This window comes from Puntigrus tetrazona, chromosome 20 (assembly GCF_018831695.1).
Source record: "Puntigrus tetrazona isolate hp1 chromosome 20, ASM1883169v1, whole genome shotgun sequence".
NCBI lineage: Eukaryota > Metazoa > Chordata > Actinopteri > Cypriniformes > Cyprinidae > Puntigrus > Puntigrus tetrazona.
Window position 1 is genome coordinate 15,715,434 of NC_056718.1, and position 17,124 is coordinate 15,732,557.

General features: G+C 38.4%; 4 non-coding genes and 3 pseudogenes across 4 annotated transcripts; 1 reads left to right on the plus strand and 6 right to left on the minus strand.

Annotated features, from left to right (window-relative positions):
- Positions 1-800: 800 nt before the first annotated feature.
- LOC122324637 lies at positions 801-5,122 on the minus strand (annotated as a pseudogene).
- Positions 5,123-6,612: 1,490 nt separating this feature from the next.
- Positions 6,613-6,832, minus strand: LOC122325621. Its single transcript, XR_006247360.1, has one exon. It is a non-coding gene; the product is annotated as a small nucleolar RNA SNORA73 family (small nucleolar RNA).
- LOC122325492 lies at positions 6,753-9,122 on the minus strand (annotated as a pseudogene).
- On the minus strand, positions 7,117-7,336 carry LOC122325623. The gene has a single exon (XR_006247362.1). It is a non-coding gene; the product is annotated as a small nucleolar RNA SNORA73 family (small nucleolar RNA).
- On the minus strand, positions 7,630-7,850 carry LOC122325616. The gene has a single exon (XR_006247355.1). It is a non-coding gene; the product is annotated as a small nucleolar RNA SNORA73 family (small nucleolar RNA).
- Positions 8,577-8,797, minus strand: LOC122325612. Its single transcript, XR_006247351.1, has one exon. It is a non-coding gene; the product is annotated as a small nucleolar RNA SNORA73 family (small nucleolar RNA).
- A 569-nt stretch (positions 9,123-9,691) lies between the features above and the next one.
- On the plus strand, positions 9,692-14,016 carry LOC122324639 (annotated as a pseudogene).
- Positions 14,017-17,124: the final 3,108 nt, after the last annotated feature.

Sequence of the window (17,124 nt, forward strand, 5' to 3'; positions counted from 1 at the left end):
TATGGACTGCTGCCTTAATCTGAGGAGAAACATGACAAAATGATTGGGCAAAAAAACAGCTCACTGGAAAATCTCTGCATCTGCAGAAGCTATCAGTGCAATTGCACAGAGTAAATGCCAGCAAATTTGAAACATGTCATTGAATGTCAAAATCCCACCTTCTTTTCTCACCTCGACTGTTCCAGGGATAAGCACGTAGTGGAAGAAACGTCAAAAGAATGTCAACTGCATGTAAATAGAGATTAGCGCCAATTCATTTCTTGACTTATTTTTGAAATCAAAGACCTGTTGATGCATTGTCCTGTATTAGAAAAATATCACCAAAATATTTGAGAAAATACTGCCCATCAAAGAGGGATATACACACAGCAGGCATGATGTTTTTAAACTAATAATAAACTGTTGTTCCTTTTATAATATAACGCTTTAGTTGACAGCATTAAAGATTAGAAAAATATTATAAAATAATTTTATATATATATATATATATAGAGAGAGAGAGAGAGAGATAGAATATGAATATTATTTTTATAATTATTTTAATATTAATAACGACAATAATTGTTATTATTATAATTCTATTTTTCAGAAGGGTTTTATGATGCATGCAAACATTTCAAACATGAAAATAGTATAAATATAAATTGATTCAGGCAAACATTCGTATTAACACTAGTAGACAGATACAATACGTATTACATATGTCTTTTCAAAACTATTTTTATTTTTTATTTATATTTAAAATGTCTTAAATCTAAAATGTCATATTTAGCAATATGAAAGGCAAACAAAATGAAGGCTATTTTGAGAGTATTTTATTGGTGTTTTCTGAAACATTAGCCTTGACAATAATTCGTTTGTATACTGTACCACAGCAAAGCCTATCAGATGATGTATTGTATATAGTATGTTCTCAATCTTTAGTGTTATTAACCTTATTGTGTTAATATTTCGAATCACACTGAATGACCTTCATTCTTCTGTAACCGTGTGTTGATGGCATTACAGTTTGGAGATTTGCTGAGGGCGAGATGTGTTGTTGGAGACCGGTCGACCCCAGAGTCTGAGTCTGCTGACCCCTCCGTCGGGAGCTATGACCAGACGCACATGAGTCACAGGCCCACACTGCACCACAGACTCACCAGAAAACAAATGCCTGTGGTGTGCCTTCAACTAGATGAAGAAGATTGTAATCACATTTACACAGAACAAAAAGCAATACAGTTGAAGATAAAGTCAAATAAAATTATCAGATGGGCAAGTCGTACTTTTTGAGGAGGAAGAAGAATTCTCCACTCCGGGGTTTTTTCAGAACGCCACTGGTTACGAATGAAGCTGTTCTCCTCATCTGGGGTCAAACAGCAGGCTTCAATCTTGCAGGAGTCTGGAAAATTTCCTAAGGAAAACGGTTGATAAAAAGTCTCTTATGCTTTTAAACAGTATCACATGTTTCAAAGTGTATTTCAAATCGAATCATTGTTTCTTGCAATTGCGACTTTATTTCTTATTTTAAACTATCTAACAACATCCTTTTTATTTGCTACTCTGTTGCATGGACCAGGCGTCCATACAGATACTCAAATGCAAAACCTTTTAACCAAAAAATTCTACATATCTGAAAAAAAAAAACATATTATTTTTCTTACCTTTAAAATGGTTGGTGTCTACCTCAATTCTGCTTATGAGGCCAGGATGTCCGAGTCTGAGAATAGCCCACTCAAAACCCGGCACCTGTAATATGCCTTTCTCATCCACCTGAAAACCAATATATGGGATCAGTGTGAAATATAACATATAATATAACATACAAATATAATATATATTTGTGATGTTTTCAAAAATGAAAAGGCTGCTTTTACCTTTAAAACTTTGGGCCGATCCAGGCGTCTGGCTGTCTCCCACCCATCACCCATGTTGTCAGCCCTCCCTAGACCTACAGAGAAACACACAATCAGACAATCACAAAGTACTGATCTAGATCTCAAAATCTCTCATGTTATTCCATAATCTTCTCCAAACAGTCATTAAACAGACCATAACTTATTTGTTGGGAAGCGATGTGTAGTATTCTCTCAGGAAGTTATTAAAAATGAATTCTGGGAAACAGTCCAGACAGAGTTTTTATGATATGCCTGATTGGAAAAGTCTGTAAAAGTGATCTGCATTTTAGATGCTTCTTTTGGCACAATAGTCATAGTGCCTCTCGAAGATATTTTTCAACTTGTCAGTCCAAAAAAATGTTTTTTTAAATCACTCACCAATCATATTATGTGGGTGACTAAAGTGGGCATCGCTGTAGCCTACGCATACACCTCCATTGAGCAGGGAAACAAGATCCACTAGGTCTTGACTAGACACAGTGGACCAGTCCTTCTTCCTATACCATAAACTTTCAGCCTCGCAATACCGCCATCTGACAAACATCAATAAAACATTTAAAGCTAAGGTGTCATTTTAATGTTAAAACGCTTTTTTCCAGTGTTTCTAGGTTAAAACAGTTGTGGTAACATGCTGAGGCAACAAGGTAGGAAACAGTACGTTGATTTTCTAGGAAAAATTTTTGTTACAATGTTGTTAATCTATAGTATATATTTTTCTGAAAAGAAATTTCTACCGATCAGAGAATTATGACATATATATATATATATATATATATATATATATATATATATATATATATATATATATATATATATATGTGTGTGTGTGTGTACAATGTAATTTCCTCATTATCTTTAGCTAGGATGTTACCAAGACAACAAAGGCAACATGACATACGTCACATTAGTTAAAATAAAATAAAAAAAGTTTTATACATATTAGTTTTTATGTTATCATATCTTAAAAACATTTTAAAATGTAAAATGCACATGCTGCATGTTACGTGACCATTCATGCACATTAGCATTATGCTACATAAGACAATAAATAAGATTTATATTCTGCATCTACTCAAAGCTCACTTAAAACTAACTTTGAGAGTTTGTAATCTCTACAGATTGCCGTCTAATATGTGTTTTGGTCATGTAAAGTTGCCGGAAAATATTATTTTCTCTGAGGCAGAAGTGCAATCGTGGCAGACAGCTTGAAGCTAAATCTTTGGAAATGAATAGAAATTATGATCGAAAAAGGTATTGTTCAGGAACTAATATATATATATATATATATATATCTATCTAGTTTTTTTCAAGTATTTTATTTTTGTTTGTTTCTGTTTGTAATCTTGTGATTCACATCATAGCTTACCTATTTGGTTCATGGCTTATAACACTTTAACAAAGACTTTATTTTTAATTCCTATGCAAAAATTCCTCCGAAGCAAGGTAACTGAAAGAATGTGTTGCACTCTTTAGTGTTGGCTTAGGCCAGGACTAACTGCGGTGGCTTGTGGCACAGAAATCATGCACTTCAGCTTTAAATCAAAGCTACAACTGTTTCAACAATTTGTCAAAAGATTTGTCTAAGCACCTTAGGCAAAGAAATCATCCACTAAGAAAAATAAGTAAATAAAAAGGGAATACATATAGTACCAGTGTTTAACTGGTATATAAATAAAATGTTAATATTTTATTTCATTTTACAACCCTCATTTGTATTCATTTTACAAAACAAATGGCTCTCTAAGATGCTGCTCCGCAGTAACATCTCTCCCCGGGCCATTTTTTTTTTATTATGAATGATCACATTCTCTGTTTTGTCATTTTAATAAAAATTGCACTGAATGATTCATGGTGTATTACCTGGATATATGTTAAGGCGGATATGGGTAACTCTGTGTGGGTAGGTGACATTCATATAGTTGTGGCATGATTCAGAGTACCCGGCTTCTGCTTTGTCATCGGGACAAGCTCCTCCCAGCTGTCTGAGTTTAGCTGTCCAACATAAATTCAGAATGAGTTCCTCAGAAACACAGACAGGAGATTATGCATATTAAAAACATCTAGCGCACTGGATGATGGTTTACACCTGTGCCACAGCTTCAAACTGGCTTGGAAGCTGCCATGCCTGTACGATCTCCTTCAAGAGTGAACGACGGCATCGGATCTGATTTAAACGTGACACACATTAGATATAATGAAGGTAACCTTATACTTTGGTTCTTAAAGGTTGCGGCCATTGATATCCACCGAGGCACGCAGCTTGAATGGAGGTGTATGGTGCATAGTTCCCCGTGAAGAAAGATGTGTCCACATCAAAGCCATGAATAATTCCTGGAACTCCTAACTGAATGATGCACCAGTCGTGACCTTTAACACAAGATGAGAGACAAGATGCATCTTTCATGTGATCACCGAAATCTGTTGTAAGTACAGACTGAGCACTCTTTGAGATTACAAAACATGCCCTGAAAGCCTGATCAGATGAGGAAGCGTCTCAGTATTGCAGTACATCTTTCTCTCATGCGTTCATTTTACAGATCTTCATAGAGATTGGATGGATGAGAGAAGGAAGCAGCCTGCAGCTATTCTGCTCTAATTCATCCAGGCTCAGTGGAACTAGAGCTCATTAGAGAGAAATGAGTAACGCACAGAGCCCTATTTTCCAGTTCTGCAGTGAACTCGCTTTGATTTGTGCAAGCGGACGTATACCTGGAATTCTTTTCCTCCTGGTTTCCCAGCCATCCATCCACTTTCCATATTCGGTAAACGCCGAGGCTATGAATACTGGAGGGTCTCTCTTAAAAGTTTCAGATCATCATAATAAATACAAAATAATGCTAGAAAATGGTGAACATGTGAAAGACTAACCTTTAAAAGATTTCTAGCAGGAGCAAACCACTCGTCCGTCACGTAAAAATCACCTTTAATGATAACGTTAGGAGTTTGTTCGTCCATTTCTTTGAGCAAACGCAGTCTGTCTACAATTATATTGTGAGATATTAATATATTTCATATGCTTGTTTTTACCTTTCCTCCAGCAGTTTCGCATGCGAGGTTGTTGAACTGTAGGAAGTGTGGTTGATTGCCGGTCTCCTTCTGAACTGGTCGGTTTGCCATGTTTGTTGTGATTGGATTTGAACTTTTACGCCAATTAAATTTAGCCTTTGTTTACTGTAAGAAGAACCCACACAGAAAATTGTAGAGAGAATCGCTCACTCTGCGCGATATAATAGGTTGAGTATATAATATTTAACTACCCTCTCCTAAACAAACTCCTGAAGAGAGCGAAGTCCGCTATCTTGATCAACAACTTTTACGTTGAATATTATGAGAGCAGAGTGATCTCAAAACACGATCGTGGGGCGTTTAAAGTAACATACGGGAGTGTAGTGTATGGTTTCTATGAAAAATGTACTAATGCTACATTACTACTACTAATCTTTTATTCTTTTCCAAGTTCAGTGAGGCTCTGGAAAAACAGCGCCCTCTGCAGCGCCTTCGACCAGTTGCATAAACTTAGCCACCATTGAGACTTGCCAAGAAGTCCTCCAAAATAAAGACAATTCTGCCTTTTCATAACTGAAAAAAAGCTAAAGAGTCTTAGTTTATGCAACTGATCTCAGATTCATGAAACCAAATAAGTTTACCAAGCAAACCAGGCTTATTTCATGTAGTCTTATTTTGAACCTAATCAAATCAGAATAAGTCAGAATAACTAAAACCCCCTTTTTTTTTTTTAAGTATACTTGTTTTATTAAACAGGCCCCAATGGATGGGCCATTTCTTTACCATCAGACTCTTACTTTAAGATTAGAGGACTACAACTACCACAGGTTATAGACCAACAGTTGTATACTTAAAGGGGTCAGCAACCTGTTTACACCGCCCTTAAAGGAACAGTTCACCCAAAATGATAATTGTCGTTTACTCACCCTCTAGTAGTTCCAAAACTGCACAAATTTCTTTGTTTTGGCAAACAAACGAAAATATTTTGCAAAAAAATGTTTTCAACCAGGTTTTGGGTCACCATTGACTTCAACAAATCGAAAATCAATGGTTACAAATGTCTCAATCTTCCTTTGTGTTGATCAGAACAAAAAAATTATACCGGTTTGGAATTACTTTAGTAAATGAGATTTATCATTTTTTTGGGTGAGCTTTCTTCATCAGTGCACCCACATTCACATGAGTTAGTGTTGTTTCACATAACGTTAAAAGGATAGAGAATGAAGTTATATCATTTGCTTAAGTCTACTGCACAAACCCAAGAAAAGAAGTTTCAGCTTGATTTACAAATTGATGTCAATCAGTTCTACAAAACCAGCCCGTTGTGTTTGACGTGGACTGTGGCCCTGCCGTTCAACAATAGATTAACTTGCATACCGTTTTTCACACTCAATCAGCTGCACAATAAAACAGCACATGAATAAAAGGATTGCTATGACCTCATACCTTTTCAGAACATGTCTTTCTGCTGCAATACATTTATGAGCTTGGTGTAAAAAAAAAAAAAAAAAAAGAAGACAGGAACCATGACAGTAAACAAATTTATTTTGTCATCTGCACTTTACAGTTGGAACTCCGGGAATTCAAATATCACATCTTTTCCTGTGAGCTTCTTGTAGACACCAGAGAGAAGGTCTCAACCTGAAACAAAACCCAGATTAGCTTGGTTACTTAAATGTCCAGTTAAAAAAAAAAAAAAAAAAAGAGGCAGTCCCACTCTGACAATTAATGTGCACTGCATGGTTTACCTCCCAGTAACTGGCCCAAAGGGCTCTGGGAAGGTGTAGGAATATACAGAACGCCATCCACACCAGCCATGGGCCGGGGACAAGCTTGTTATCCAACGTCGTGGAACGGGAATGTACGTCATGGCACCGGCGTGCGCGCTCCCTTACGCCACAAGGACAGAGCCACATGAGCGCCATCTCACAGGATGTCCACGTTGGGTAATTTAAAAAAAAAAAAAAAAAAAAAAACACACTCACTTTGTGTTCAACATTGTTTTGCTGTGCCTTGTCGAGGTGGACCTTGATGAGCCTGCTGCTGTCCAGTTTCACGCGAATCCTTTTTTGCCAACAATCTCGCTGGGGAAGACAAGGTCTTCGAGGATAGCATCATGCACGTTAGTCAGAGTTCGGCTGAAAGGGAAAACGGGTTAAGTGGGTTAACTTCACCACTAAACAGAACTTCATGTGACCCAAATATTAAGCATCTTTAATATAACCGTTTTGGCTGTGCACTGCATGGTTTACCTCCCCAGTTATGGCCCAAAGGGCTCTGGGAAGGTGTAGGAATATACAGAACGCCATCCACACCAGCCATGGGCCGGGGACAAGCTTGTTATCCAACGTCATGGAACGGAATGTACGTCATGGCACCGGCGCTGCGCTCTCACTTACGCCACAAGGACAGAGCCACATGAGCGCCATCTCACAGGATGTCCACGTTGGTTTTAGATATGCTAATACTGCTATGGTAGGCACATTCACACTGGAAAAAAAGCACTACTAACCCTGACGCCGCAAACACGGCTTCCAAAATGCAACAAGACGAATTTACCTCCTGGGGCGCTTCTGCTTGTTTTTTGTGCGGCTTTTCCTAGTGGGCTTAGGCAGGATTCTTCTCTGGAAGACAAGATCAAAATAATTATTGATGGTCAGCATGCAAATCATACAGCACCCCCATTAAAAAAAAAAAAAAAAAAAAAAAAAAAAAAAAAGTCACATCATTGTGGTTCTAAAAAGCATGTGCACTGCATGGTTTACCTCCCCAGTATCGGCCCAAAGGGCTCTGGGAAGGTGTAGGAATATACAGAACGCCATCCACACCAGCCAGAGGCCGGGGACAAGCTTGTTTTCCAACGTCGTGGAACGGGAATGTACGTCATGGCACCGAAGTGCTGCGCTCCCTTACGCCACAAGGACAGAGCCACATGAGCGCCATCTCACAGGATGTCCACGTTGGAGAAAAAAAAAAAAAGCTTGCAGAAATCTTTAAATCAAGAGTTTTTTTATTAATAAATAAATTACAGTTTAATATGTCTGCAATATGTGATGGGACAATTTTTTCAAAGTCCAATTTTCACAGGTGTGCACAATTCAGGAACTTTACCATTTAGTGCTCTCTAAATTTTAAAATTGTCCTTTCAAATGCGTCATGTATACACAGAGCAATTTTAGTTGTCCAATCCAATGGTTAAGTTTTTTTTAAAAAGTGCATATCAGGGAAATATGACTAAACTATTGAACTAGATTGATCTATTTTTAAATTGTGCATACCTGCTCTAAGTAAATGCCTCAAGTGTAGGAACACTTGCATAATCTGTAATCTCAACGCTAACAGACTAAACGTTAGTTTGAAATAGGATTTTACGCATTTAAAAATACCACCTCGAGGAATAACAAAACAGCAGCCAAACATTAAAAACATGTTCAGAAAGAACCAGCCTTACCTGTGCGATGAACACCACATGCTTGCCGCTGAATTTCTTCTCCAGCTCACGTACAAGCCTCACCTGGATCTTCTGGAAGGACTTCAGCTGGGGCACTGGCACAAAGATGATGATGGCTTTCCTGCTACCACCAACCTCGATTTCCTGAGAAGAAAACAATACTAAATTTTACATCGCAAGCAAACAAGTACATGAATACATTCATACACCTGAATGAACATACATCAGTACAGTTACGGGCATGTGCACTGCATGGTTTACCTCCCCAGTAACGGCCCAAAGGGCTCTGGGAAGGTGTAGGAATATACAGAACGCCATCCACATCAGCCATGGGCCGGGGACAAGCTTGTTTTCCAACGTCGTGGAACGGGAATGTACGTCATGGCACCGAAGTGCTGCGCTCCCTTACGCCACAAGGACAGAGCCACATGAGCGCCATCTCACAGGATGTCCACGTTGGTTGTCAAGTTCAAACAGCTACTTCTCATTCAGCTATAGTTGATCTACTGATGGGATGCCAGTCATTTGAAGTGAACCAGCAGGGCTTTTACCTTAGCAGCAGTGATGTGAAGCTCCCTCAACTGAGCCTTCAAATCAGAGTTCATCTCCAGCTCAAGAAGAGCCTGTATCAGACAGACAACAGCTCGTCGTTAGAGGCTCCAGACACACAATCACATTTCAAAAGATATGATCACATTATACCTGGAAATGCCAGACTCAAACTCATCTGGCTTTTCGCCATTCTGCTTCACTATTTTCGCGCTGGTACTGAACATGGCCTGTGTCTGAAACACAAACAGATTTTATAGAATAAATAACTCAGGACTTCATTAAGTTTTCTATCTCCGACTTTATTATCATAAATTTAACTGTGCTTAAGTAATCACCAGCTAGGTTATCATTGAGCATACTATTTCGGCTAACTCCAAACATGTTCTTAGCATTTCGTTAGCACCACTAGCTGGTATAAAATTACTATATTTACATTACAATCTTAACTGTACCATAAATATGGGCCATCGAGATACAATAATTTTACTACACAAGCATTTTAAACGACCTCAGAGGAGCACATGGGCCCAGTAATACTGTAGTAATACACGTCTGCTAACACATCTTAACTATTCACATTTCTATTTCTGAAACAGCCATCCACTTTCTAATGCACTGGCATCTAACGCATCCCTGTCTATACATAACATAAATTTCTTTTCGCGGACATAAATATGACTTTTTCAGACATTTTAATTCGATATATCTTTAGCTGGGCACATTCAGCGGTCTCACCTCTTTCAACGACGGCCTGGGAAGAGGCCGTATTCTCGCGAGAGGCCGGTAAAGAGAGTTGGTGTGTTGCATTATGGGAGATGTAATTAACATCCAGGGACGCTAGGGGCGCCACGCACCCGCTCTTTTACTCACGTGTCGCGTAAAGGAATAAAAGCATTTTTAATTCGCGTTTAAAATACCATAAAATCTTTTGGGTAGTCAGGACTTAAAAATACTGACTTGCAATGTATGAAGAAATTTAAAATAACGTATTTAATATGTTGATTGTATTTAAGACGTTTTACCGATCAAAGAGTTCTATGATAGAAGATCCCATGTTCAAAAGAGGCATTCGTTCGCAAACAAACCTTTGTTTGATTGATTCACTAAAAGATCCGATTCGTACTACTCATTCCTTTGGACTACGTTGGTCGCGCGGTGTTACTTAAAAGATTCGGTTCATAAGAATCATATGTTGATGAATCGAGCTGTATGGTCTCACTAAATGAAACGTCTTTCTTTAAAACGCCGCAGTATTAAATATGATCGAAGCACTCTGACTCAATGCTCTCATTTTATTATTATTATTATTATTATTACTGCTGCACTCCTCTTCAGTTGATGGCAGTAACGCTCTGTGAACAGGATTGAAAAAGCAAACAGGAAGAAGCGTTTGGTCAGCTGACCGCTAACGTAGAGGCAGTCGGTAACTTACATATGCAGCGAAGGTTTTGCGAACTACAGTCCAAATATTGAACCCACAAATATTTAGTGAAAGATTTCGTCTTTGTCAGATTGTTTTTGTGGCCATTGGCTTTTAAAAATGCCACCACTAAAGAACACAGTCGTGTTTAACGGTACTCTGCTCTAAGCAGAGACTATGTTAAGACTGCCTGTGTTGTTTAATGTTGTACGCAGGGTTTTCTGTGACGCCGCAGAAGAAATGGGCAAGAAAGGAAACTTTTCTACGCTGTAAGGGCGGGATTTAGACCGGGAGTATACCAAACATGGTGAGCAACTATACGATATGTATTCTTTGTAAATGTGAGCGCGTTTTGCATCGTATTGGTTGACTGCGAGTTCTCTCCTAAAGGGAGGAATGCAAACACCAGGTGGATAAGTTTCCCTCCGCGATTTTTAAGAAGTTCGCTTCTGAACAGGACGCTTGGGCCTTTGTGAGGAGCCAGTCAGCTGCGTCGTCGTTTGGAGAACAAAAGGTCATTTAAAAGCTTTTTTTAGGATGGCAGATGTACCATATACCTCCTTATAAACATCCAGCATGTTAGGGATCATCAGGTTTTTCCAGGCGTGTAAAGAAAAAGCGCAGGATTAAGATTATGCAAACTATAAATTGATAAAGCAAATTAGTGCTTTATTTTTGTCTTTACCAATAAATTGAGAGAGACAGGCAGACAGCTGTAGGACATGCTCTAAGATATTTTAGTTTTGCCCTTAATATGCTGCATACTTTTTATCTGGAACATATCTGTATGTTCTAGAAGTTTAGTTGAATAGTATTGGACAGCTAATGTAAGAACAGAAACGGCTTACTCTGCTTGTCTCTGCCCTACGTCCTATAACTGGTCACACTTCGTTTCACCTTTTTCTTTCACTAGTTTTCTAAATGACCCTGGCTATAACTAATGAATCATTCATCGTGGTCTCTTAATTAATACAAGGTTATAAAATCAGACTTCACTCTAATGAAAAAGGAATTGATGGAATGCTGTTTAAAATGATTATAGATGGATTGTAACAAGTCATGTCACAGCAGGAATTGCTGCTAATACGTGCTGTAATGCAAGTGATGAACACTGACATTTGTTTCCATTTAAGGATGCGAGTATGAGGTCCTGCCTTCTAGAAATGTGCCTGATGCCTCAATGGCTGTTCCTCTTGGAAATAAAAAGGACATATGAGGACTGTGATGATGGTGATAATGAGGGACCTTCTTATCCAAAAGCGAGTGAAACTTATTGAGGTCCCACAGCCAAAGACAGCTGCAGCCGCAGCCAGTAGTGATGGATTTACATATGGGTAATTGTTACATATATGGTCTAATATATATTATGTATGTATTAAGCTAACTATATTGTTGGTTTTTATAAAATAAACAGTTTTCTATGGTAAAACCTCATTGCATTAAACATTAGTGTAACGTTTTGTATTTGTTACAGGTGATGCTGTAGTAGTATACACTGATGGCTGCTGCTCAGCCAATGGGAAAGTAGGAGCACGTGCAGGAATCGGTGTATATTGGGGCCGTGATCATCCACTGTAAGTTATCTGATTAATAGCTTCCTCTTTCTTTTAAAATGTTCACAATTGTATAAGTGTTAAGGTGGACTTTAATTATTTTGAATACTTTGTCAGTAATGTGGCTGAGAGGCTTTCAGGAAGACAGACCAACCAAAGAGCAGAACTGCAGGTAAGAACAGTTAGATGTTCACAAGCCGTGCTTCTTCTTCTTATACCCTTTTATCATTATACATGTCCTTTGTCCTTTGATAACGGTATCATTAAACATTTCTTCACAGGCTGCTTGCAAGGCACTCGAGCAAGCCAGAGAAAAGAATATTAAAAAGGTTGTGCTATACACAGACAGCAAGTTTACCATTAATGGTATGTGCTCCCTGCTTTCTTGTTCAAATGCTTGCACACATACATGTATGTGTATGTAAAATATATAGCAGTCAACATTTGAAGTGGGTCAAAAAGCTGTCCTAAGACAGGAACGCATTTTGGTTTTAGGACAACTTTAAAAGGTTTTGATCCACTTCAAATGTTGATTACTGTATATTTATGAATATGTTAATGTAAAATTTCATGCACATCTGCGTCAGTAAAGCCACTTTCTTGATTGATTAGTAAATTGAAATCATCTGTTTTCAGCCTTTACTACACAGAGCCATAGATCACTGACAAGCTAGGCAGTATCGCATTTAAAATCGAAAGTGGTTCGTTACCGCAATTATGAAGGCGAAATTGCCCAACTTGTCGTTGAACTACAGCTCTGTGTAGTAAATCAGGTGAAATCTGAATGGTGATTTACTACTAATCGAGAAAGTGACTTTACTGACAAGATTTGCTTGATAAACAAATTTGATTAATTGCACGTATTAGTGTTGTCAAGCAAGTATTATACACAAATATGTGCATGTGTGTACTTGCATATATATATTGCATATATATATATATGCACATTATACACTCACGCACTCTCATAACTTAACTTATTTTGAGTTTTTGTGCACTGTTATTTTTTTATATATTTTTTTGGCTTTCCAAGGCATTACAAGTTGGGTTAAGACTTGGAAGTCTAATGGCTGGAGGCTTAAAGGTGGTGGGGCCATTGTCAACAAGGATGACTTCAAAAGTTGGATGAACTAAATGCAAAACTTGATGTTGTATGGGTATGTTTTATCTGTACTCACAGTAATGTACAATAGGGCATCTGCTCATCAATTTGAGCATTTCAAGCATTATGTCCCATCCTTCGTGTGTAAACATTCTGTTTGGGCTGTAAATGAGCAGCTGCAGACTTTCACCCTATCATTTTTTTAAAACGCATACACAAGAGAGATGTCTTGCATATCTGCATAATTTTTTGTTGATTCTGGTGATTAAGGATGGAGAGTTAAGTATTAATGTGATTTTTATAGCCATTGTATAGTCTGGAAGTAATCTTTAACTCCTTTTTGCTTGTAGGATAGTGAATATACTGCACTTCTGCAACAATATTAAATCAGTGTCCAAGTATTAAATCTAATATTCATATATTGTAGACTATACCAGAACTTGGCGAAATTAAATCTACATATGAATGAGGCATATAGCACTTGTGTATTGCTGTACACTTAATAAATGTGAATATGTAAAGTTTCATATTCACATTAATATTTAGCTTTTGAAGAAATTGGACCTTGCTAAGGACCACGTCTCCAATGTCAGAACTTTACTACTCACTTTTGGATGTTCTCATACATGCTCGGTATTATGCTATGAGTAATTAAACAAATGCATTAAATGGCGAGTTAAATCACTACAAATGAAGAAATGTACCATGTCTCTTATTGTTCATTTCTAGATGCACATTCCAGGTCATGCTGGCTTTACAGGCAATGAGGAAGCAGACAGGCTGTCCAGAGAGGGAGCAGCAAAGCCCTTGTGTTAGTCCACGGTTGTCACATTAATTTTATAATGCTACATTTTGTTTTAGGTGTGTAGGATGATGTTGTAGTTTGTTTACACTCAATGTGCTTTTATTTATTTTTTTGCTTTTTTGGCTAGTGTTGTAATGTTCCAAACAACACTCAAACAAGATTTCTTCTTTTCTGAAGAGCAGTGCTTATCTAAAATGTTTGTTTTTGATTGTTCTGTCAATTAAATTGTCATATATATTGTTCCTGAGATTGACTGCTGGTGCTTATTTTCCCATCTCTCAGAAATATAAGCACTTAAAATGTTTTTGATGCATTATAAGTGACAAAAATAATTGTAGTGAGCGTACTGATGTAAGTCTCCAACCTGGCTAATATTCTCCCACTGTAATGTATTATTGATTCTTTATCTCTGAATGCATCATCTTGCTCTCGTTTTCAGCAAGGTGTTTGCAGTCAAAAATGGCCATAGCTCTGAAATGCACCAGTGCTGAAATGCCTCAGTATAAACAGCAGATGTCACTGCAGTTCACGCTGAAAATCTAAGAGTATAATACAGGTTTTATCTTTACAAAGATCTAGTCCTGTTATTACCCATTTTCACCTGTTATTTTATCCAAATTGATATATTCGAATTTAGTTTTAGTGGGTTTTTTTTGTTTGTTTGTTTTCAGTGTTCTTCAGCATCATAGCTGAGGAAAACTTCATCCAATGTGCTTTATCCAGTTAATATTTAAAACCTTGATTTAAACAGGTTTCAAGAGACATTTAAGGAATATTTTTCCCCAAAACTGTTGTTGTTCAAAATCACAAAACAAGATCTTTATTTATTTACTTGCTTAAAGCCAGATGTTTTTTTTGACCACAAGTCTCATCAAAATACCAAAGAGGAAAGAGAAGGTCATAAAAGTTTACAAACAACAGGGTTACTAAATTCTGACAGAATTTTCATTATGTAGTGAGAATAGGGAGAGCCTTGACCTGTTGGCAATGTTCATTGTTTCCGAAGTTCTCTAAGTGCTGTAGTTTCTCAAGCTATATAACAGTCATGGCCATTTCTTTGCTTTAAGCCTGCGTCTAGACAGATGCCTTGAGTGTTGTCTTAAATACAGATAAGCTGCACAGCAGGCTGAGGAGGAGTGAAGGCACCTTCTCTTTCATGAAATAAACAGAGGTGAGAATCTCAACACTAGGGCCTCAGCTGCAGTCCGTCCTGACCTTCGCTCGCAGAGCTCAAGCTCCTCTGAATTCCCGCTGAGATCCAAGACCTTCAGAGCCGGGATGTGCGGTCAACAGTTATAGGTCGGGAGACTCCAATTGTCCTTGCCTGGTCAAAACAAGGAGGATTTAGTGCTTGTAACCTTTCACGGCTTTAGGTTTCTTGAGCCTACCTTGTATGGCAGATTGTCTCCCATATGCAAGCCTTACTTTTTGGTCCTGAACATGAAACCTTATCCTCGAGCCTAATGGGGAAACGGAGATTAGCTCATTTTGTAATATTGATGGAAGTTAGTCGTTCCAACTGGTAACGTTTAGAACTCATCTGAAGGCTGTTTGATAATCAAACACGGTGATAATTTGTTGGAGATTAAGGAAGGAGGAGGCACACCAAAAACACCCCATCATTACAGCACATCTGGTCTCTGCTCTCTTCAAAAACCATGTCACAGCTGACTCGGGCCTCAAATCTGGAAGGAAGTGTAGGGAATTTCCACTAATGAATCCAACAATCACACGATGAGGCCTCTTTGTGCAGGGACTTCAATGGAAGCCACATTGGAGCAGGTACAGCGAGGCTGCAATCAAGAGGCACCGGCAAGCCGCTACCACGGGAGCAAAGCTGCAGCTTGTAAATCGAACAGACATCTGTTTCCATGACAGCTGTCTGGAACGGCATCAGCCTAACTAACTGCTGCCTCAGAACTAGTCTGACTGTTTGATATCTCTCTTGCGATAAAGACAGAGAAGATTCTGTCAGAAACCCTCGCCGCTTGTTGTTGTGATGCGCTAATGCTGAAGAGAGAAGTTTGTGCGTTTGTGTTTATTTTGTTGGTCTTTGGAAGCTGCCGGAATCAGAGGCTGAAATAGTGGAAGGGAGAAAAAAAAACGTACCCGAGAGAAGTAAACATATGGAGCGAACTACAGCGGTTTGCTCGACGGAAGCCGCTTCAGAGCGACATGGCTTCCTCGAAGGGTACAGTAAAGACAAGCAACTTAACTACAAGTTAAACAACAGCATTGCTGACATAATGGTGATTGCAGAAGAATTATTTTCCACCATTCCTCCTTTTTCTTAAAGGGTTACTCCACCCTGAAATGAAAATTGTTTATGATATCCATTTTCCCACTATAAACTACAAAACATAAAAAAACTTTATGGTTCTAATAATGCAAACATTTAAACAGAATTAGGGTCACATTTACTTTTATTTTTAAATGCAACACTATAGGAATTGTCTAAATCATAAATACCTGTTATCAATATGATGCCTTAAATGCTAATGTTTGAATTCGCACTAAACCAAAACTCTTTCTTTTAATAGGCCAGCATCTCCACTTCTGCATGTCTGAGACACCCGCTGGTGGTCTGCTGTTTGCAAGGGCAAGGCCTGCCCGCAGAGAGGGGCTTGACAAGGTGAGCTCCAGCACTGCGGCACTCTGCAGCTTTCATTCTCGTTCTCTCTCACTCCACCCTCCTATCTCTCAGACAGTACACCTGCTTAGGAGCTCTCCAAAATCCACACTACACTGAGATACCGCCATAGCCAGAGTTTAATAAGCACCGCATCGTCTTAAATGCGCATCGAAAACACAAAAAGTCCTTGACCCAAATAGTGCAGATGGCGTGCTCTGAACTGCCACTTAAATCAGTGAGCTCAGGAGAGTCTGTCGTGTCGCCTGGCCTTCAGGCTGCCTCAGACTGTGTGCGTATGAGACTGACTCATCAAGCTACCAGAGAACTCAATTTAATCCCACAGCAGGAGATTCATTCTCTTAAAGCTGAAGTTCCCCATCACGTGCTCGCTGATGAGGCGATCGCGGCACCTCCTCTCACGTAACCAAAGTGAGCCAGCCGTGCTGGATTTTTAATGATACATTTGTCAAGTAGCTACCGAGCAATATTTTCCAGCATTTGTAAGGAGAAAACAAAGAAACATCTGTGTCTCCGTCACCCTTACTTGCACAAAGAGTTGTTAGATCATTAAGAAAGTCTTTCTTTCTTTTTGCATCTTTCTTTTGTATTTCTTTTTTGTCTTTCTTGCTTTCTGTAGTTTCTTTTTAGTTCTTTTCTTTTTCTTTCTTTCCAGTTTTTACTTTCTGTATTTTTGTGTTTCTGTATTTCCTTCCTTTCTTCTTT